The following is a 6,885-nucleotide window of genomic DNA, read 5'->3' on the forward strand; positions in this document are numbered from 1 at the left end:
TTTTTTTGTATTTTTTTTAGTAGGGACGGGGTTTCACCGTGTTAGCCAGGATGGTCTCGATCTCCTGACCTCGTGATCCACCCATCTCGGCCTCCCAAAGTGCTGGGATTACAGGTTTGAGCCACTGCACCCGGCCCAATCCCTCATTTCATACGTGACCAGACAGGTTTTTTGTGGATATGTAATTGATGGGTGGTAGGGTTGTGGCAAGGCCTGGGGCTTAGAGTGAGGCTGGTTCAAATCGGGTTCTGGTTCTGCCACTACTCAGAGATCGAGCTGGCCAACTTGATGCAAGTTACCTAACATCCGTGATTCTCAGTTTCCTAGTCCCTAAAATGAGGATAAGATTATCTACTTTACACTGTGTGTATTACAAGGAGATCATGTTTTGATTAAAATAGGGAGTGTCATTTTCCTAATATTTGCTTACATTTGTCTCTGATCCTTTTTGTTGTTGTTGTTGGGGGGGATGGAGTCTCACTGTCACCCAGGCTGGGGTGTAGTAGTGGCGCAATCTCTGCTCACTGCAACCTCTGCCTCCCGGGTTCAAGCGATTCTTTTTTTTTTTTTTTTTTTCCTGAGACGGAGTCTCGCTCTGTCACCCAGGCTGGAGTGCAGTGGCCGGATCTCAGCTCACTGCAACCTCCGCCTCCCGGGTTTACACCATTCTCCTGCCTCAGCCTCCCAAGTAGCTGGGACTACAGGTGCCCGCCACCTCGCCCGGCTAGTTTTTTGTATTTTTTAATAGAGACGGGGTTTCACCATATTAGCCAGGATGGTCTCGATCTCCTGACCTCGTGATCCGCCTGTCTCGGCCTCCCAAAGTGCTGGGATTACAGGCTTGCGCCACCGCACCCAGCTCAAGCGATTCTTGCACTTCAGCCTCCCAAGTAGCTGGGATGACAGGTGCACACCACCAAGACAGGTCTCATTAAAAAAAAAAAAACAACTTTTTTTTTTTGAGACAGAATTTTTCTCGTCACCCAAGCTGTAGTGCAATGGTGTGATCTTGGCTCACTGCAACCTCTGCCTCTCAGGTTCAAGTGATTCTCCTGCCTCAGCCTCCCAAGTAGCTGGGATTACAGGCTCCCACCACCACATCTGCCTAATTTTTGTATTTTCAGTAGAGACAGGGTTTCACCATGTTGACCAGGCTGGTCTCCAACTCCTGGGCTTAAGTGATCCACCTGCCTCGGCGTCCCAAAGTGCTGGGATTATAGGCGCGAGCCACCATGCCCGGACTTTAAAGAACCCACTTTCTACACTTTCTAGCCTATTTGACAGCAAGCATAGAGGGGAAAAGCAGATTTCTTAACCTGTATTTATGGTGGCTAAGGAGTGGAGACTACAGTTCAAAGTGAGAAGGGAATGGGACAACGTTCCTTGTGCCAAAAAAATATATCTCTCTCAGCTACCTAATGGGAGGGGAATGTAAGGCTTAAACCACCAAGTAGAGAAATGAAGGGCTATTCTGGGTGTCACTGGCCCCTCCCTGAAGACTGTGAGAGCAGCCCTTGGTAATACACTAATAGGGGAGGGAAATTATACAGGCCTTCCTTGGGTTAGCAAATTGCTAACCTGCAAGGATTTAGAATGCAACATTGAGGGCAGCTCAATTCCTCCAGGCCTTTTCCACAAGGTATCTATTGTATTTCTTTCCCAGGGATTACTAATACAGGGATGTGTACCTAGTAACCGGGAGATCCACTCTGGACTCCATAAAAAAGCAGCTTATGTTTCTTTGGGTTTCACCTTTCTTCCCAGAGGGTGCTGTCTATTCAAACACTCCCACGCAGCCAGGGTTACAGAGAACTCCCCAGGACACTGTCCTCACCCTTGCTTTTCATTTTTGTTTTTGAGACAGGGTCTTGCTCTATCAACCAGACTGGAGGGCAGTGGCGTGATCTCGGCTCACTGTAGTCTGTATCTCTTGGGCTCAAGGGACGCTCCCACCTCAGCCTCCCAAGTAGCTGGAATCACAGGTGCATGCCACCACACCTGGCTATTTTTTTTTCTTGTTGCCCAGGCTAGAGTGCAGTGGCATGATCTTTGCTCACTGCAACCTCCACCTCCCAGGTTCAAGTGATTCTCCTGCCTCAGCCTCCCAAGTAGTTGAGATTACAGGTGTGCGCCATCACACCTACCTAATTTTTGTATTTTTGGTAGAGATGGGGTTTCGCCATGTTGGCTAGGCTTGTCTCGAACTCCTGACCTCAGGTGATCCACCTGCCTCAGCCTCCAAAAGTGCTGAGATTACAGGCTTGAGCCACCGTGTGTGGCCAATTTTTGTATTTTTTATAGAGGTGGGTTTTCGCCATTTTGCCCAGGCCTGTCCCAAACCCCTGGGCTCAAGCAATCCTCCTACCTGTTTCCCAAATAGCTGAGACTATAGATGTGAGCCTCCGCACCTGGCCTGCTTTTGGACTGGTGTGCCAGTTCACACATGCCTGTGATAGCAACTGCGTTCTGAACTGCAGGGATGCATTTACTTGTCAGCACCTGAAAACTTCCTCCTCAGTTGAGTCCAATTATCAGCTTCATGTGCCATCTGCCAATCCAGATGAAACTTGGCAAATACAAAGCTGTCCTTTTCCAGGTGACGCTCCCCACCTTCTTTTTCCTCCACCATGTCATTAACAACTGAAAAGCTCCTGCATGATCAGACCTGTGTATCTATCCATCATCAAATCCTACTCCTTTTTCGACACTGGGACCCTCCCGAGGCTGTCCCAGCCCCGCATTTGCTAGCATGCCCTGCAGACATGACCCTTGCTGGGCTCTGATGAGCCTTCAGGCCTCCACTCCAGGTGTCACTGTTTTGTCTCCCCTCTGCTCTCAGAGCCTCCTCTGCCAGGCGCCTCGGTCATGCTGGCCCTCTGTCTCAGAAGTGAATGTACTGAGCAGGTCTTAGGGATTTATTAATGATGCTCCTGGGGCTGGAGGCAGTGGCTCATGCCTGTGATCCCAACACATTGGGAGGCTGAGACAGGAGGACCACTTGAGTTTAAGACCAGCCTGGGGAACATAGTGAGACTCTGTCCCTATACAAAATAAAAATAGGGGCCGGGTGCGGTGGCTTACGCCTGTAATCCCAGCACTTTGGGAGGCCAAGGCAGGTGGATCACAAGGTCAGGAGTTCGAGAACAGCCTGACCAACATGGTGAAACCCTATCTCTACTAAAAATACAAAAAAATAAAAAATTAGCTGGGCATAGTGGCGGGTGCCTGTAGTCCCAGCTACTGGGAAGGCTGAGGCAGGAGAATCGCTTGAACCCAGGAGATGGAGGTTGCAGTGAGCCGAGATCACACCACTGCACTCCAGCCTGGGTGACAGAAGCAGACTCCATCTCAGAAAAAAAAAAAGAGAAAAAAAAGAAAAGTCAGGCGTGGTGGTGCACGCCTGTGCTCCAAGCTACTCAAGGCTGAAATGGGGGGATCGCTTGAGTCTAGGCAGTCAAGGCTGCAGTGAGACGTGATCTCACCACAGCGCTTCAGCCTGGGTGACAAAGCCAGACCCTGTTTCAAAATAATAATAATAATAATGTTCTTGGATTTCCAAGGGTACAGTTTTTCAGAGCCTTCCTAGCCCTAGGTCATCAAACTATTCTTGCTTCCTTCCAAATGGCTAAGATTTCTGGAAGATTTTCCTAACAAGAAACACATGAACTTGTCCAAAGAGCTTCCAAGAGGAATAGCAGAAAGCATTGGCTTTAATACACATAGCTTCAGGACCTGGCCCATGTTGTGTGACCTCAGGTTAGTTGCTTGGTTAACCCTGTTTCTTCATGCGGAAAGTGTAGGAGACAATACCTACCTTCCCAGGCTGCCCTGGATTAGCACAATATGTGCACGTACAGCCTGGCAGAGCACTCACCCAGATCAGCAATGGCAATGTGTGCCCTCCACTCAGTCCCAGCCACATCCTGGTTCTCCTGTTTTATGTTAAGTCCTTTCTTAACATGTACTTCCCAGCACTAGAGCATTAGCTCCTTAATTTGGGGGCACATTTTATCTTTGCATTCTCACTGCCTACTGCAAGCCTGCCAAAAGCATCTGTAGAATGAATAAATGAATACATAAATGCATTTTTTGCTATGGATTTAAATATTAATGTTTCATACTTGAATTTTAGATTCAAGAGTTGGAAAAAAACGGAGATCTAGCCAAAATGCTGGCATACAGGAAATGGTTAATGAAGCAGTAGCGTATGTGCGCAGTAGTAGGAACATGTGTTTTTCATTCTCATTACTGTTTCAGGACTAGGTTAATAATGTAAGCCAAATGGAGTGTGGTTAAGGGTTTTGGGTCTGGAGTCCACATAGTCTGCATTTCTTTCTTTTTTTTTTTTTTTTTTCTAGACGGAGTCTTGCTCTGCTGCCCAGGCTGGAGTGCAGTGGCCGGCTCTCAGCTCACTGCAAGCTCCGCCTCCTGGGTTCACGCCATTCTCCTGTCTCAGCCTCCCGAGTAGCTGGGACCACAGGCGCCCGCCTCGTCGCCCGGCTAGTTTTTTGTATTTTTTTAGTAGAGACGGGGTTTCACCGTATTAGCCAGGATGGTCTCGATCTCCTGACCTCATGATCCGCCCGTCTCGGCCTCCCAAAGTGCTGGGATTACAGGCTTGAGCCACCGCGCCCGGCCAGTCTGCATTTCAGGTTCAGTCTCTGCAGTTTACTAAGTGTGACCTTCGGCCAGTTAATCTCTCTAAGCCTTTTCTGTCATCTACAAAATGAAGATATTAATAGTACTACTTACAGCATATAAATGTTGAGACTTAAATAAATTGTGGTTCATACCTGTAATCCCGGCACTTTGGGAGGCTGAGGCGGTTTGATCACTTGAGCTCAGGAGTTTGAGACCAGACTGGCCAACATAGCAAAACCCTATCACTACAAAAAATACAAAAATTAGCTAGGTGTGGTGGTGTACACCTATAGTCAGTCCCAGCTCCTTGGGAGGCTGATGTGAGAGGATTGCTTGACCCTGGGAGGTGGAGGTTGCAGTGAGCTGAGATTGCACCACTGCACTCCAGCCTGGGCCACAGAGCAAGACTCTGTCTCAAAAAAACAACAAAAAAGAAACAAAAAAGTACAATAGTTCACGTAAAACACTTGGTACAGGGCTCAGGGCAAAGGAAGGATTCTCACCACTATGTTTAGTAAAACATACTTTTACCTAAAGATTATACAAATGCCCTCTGTCTTTGGCTGTGTTTTGTTTTAGAAAACCTTCTCAAGTTCAAGGACCTGGTCTCTCTCCATTTATCAAGCACTTACTTTAAGTCAAACAGCCTGCTAGGTTTGGGAAACAGAAATAAAAGATGTGTCCTGCCCTTAAGGAGTTACAACTTATGGAGAAACAGTGCCTACTTACACAATGGTATGGTTAGGGCCATGAATCATTGGTTCTCAAAGTCAAAAACATTGACACCTGACCTGCTGGGGATGGGGGTGGGTAACAGAAGGCTGGTGTGAGCCTTGAAGGTGTGAAGCTTTGAACCAGAAGAGAAACGGAGAAAGTTTACACAGAAGGGAGAACTCATGCAAAGCTACTGAACGATTTTACACACCACCCAGGCTGGAGTGTAACGGCGCGCGATTTCAGTTCACTGCAACCTCCGCCTCCTGGGTTCAAGAAGTGAAACTCCAGCCGTGCGTGGTGGCTCATGCCTGTAATCCCAGCACTTTGGGAGGCCAAGACGGGCAGATCATGAGGTCAGGTGATCAACACCATCCTGGCTAACACGGTGAAACCCCATCTCTACTAAAAATACAAAAAAGTTAGCCGGGTATCGTGGCGGGCGCCTGTAGTACATATAACCATTTCTTTCCTGAATGGAAGTTTCAGTCTTCGTAGCAGGCGTCCCAATTATTCTGGCTCCCATCTGCCAAATCGATCCATTCTTAAGAGATCTACCAATCTGGGCAGTAAGAAGGCTGGGCCCCATAACCTCTAAAGAATAAGTCCAAAATTAGCCAGGCCTGGTGGTGTGTGCATCTGTGGTCCTAAGCTACTCAGGAGGCTGAGGTAGTTTTTCTTTTTTCTTTTTTTTTTTTTTGAGACGGAGGCTCGCTGTCGCCCAGGCGGAGTGCAGTGGCACGATCGCCGCTCACTGCAAGCTCTGCCTCCTGTGTTCACACCATTCTCCTGCTTCAGCCTCCCGAGTAGCGGGGACTACAGGCACGTGCCACCATGCCGTTATTTTGTTATTTTTTTTTTTTTTAGTAGAGATGGGGTTTCGCTATATTGGTCAGGCTAGTCTTGAACTCCTGACCTCGTGATCCACCTGCCTCAGCCACCACAACCGGCGCCACTGGCTAGAGTTCTATAGGCTTGATGGGAGTACATGATCTCTACGACCTAGCATCAAATTCAGGGGTATGTTTTGCAGATACTTTTTTATCTTAATTGAATAAAATCTTAATTGTAAAGTTGGTCCTACTGTCACTCTTTGATTGTTCTTTGGGCAACAGATTAGAAGATACTATGAATTTTCCTAGGCAAGAGGGTCAGAAAGGGAAAGCAAAGTATTTTGGGGATGAAATGAGGTCTGTGAGGCAGGTCTGGCAGTCCCACAGAGGATTCTACTCCTCACCCCACCCTCAGCAGTCTAGGTGTTGTTTTATTCTTTATGAAACTGCAACATAGTCAACCTTTTTTTTTTTTAAGAGGGTGTTTGTCACCCAAGCTGGAGTATAGCAGTGGGATCATGGCTCACTGCAGTCTCAATCTCAGCCTCCCGAGTAGCTGGGACTACAGGTGCATACCACCACACTACTCTTAATTTTTTTGAAAATCAGATGCAGTGGCTCATGCCTGTAATCCCAGCATTTTGGAAGGCCAAGGCAGACAGATCACCTGAGATCAGGAGTTCGAGACCAGGCTGGC

Source organism: Rhinopithecus bieti, unplaced genomic scaffold, assembly GCF_001698545.2.
Source record: "Rhinopithecus bieti isolate Rb0 unplaced genomic scaffold, ASM169854v2 scaffold_1673, whole genome shotgun sequence".
In the NCBI taxonomy this organism is placed as follows: Eukaryota; Metazoa; Chordata; class Mammalia; order Primates; family Cercopithecidae; genus Rhinopithecus; species Rhinopithecus bieti.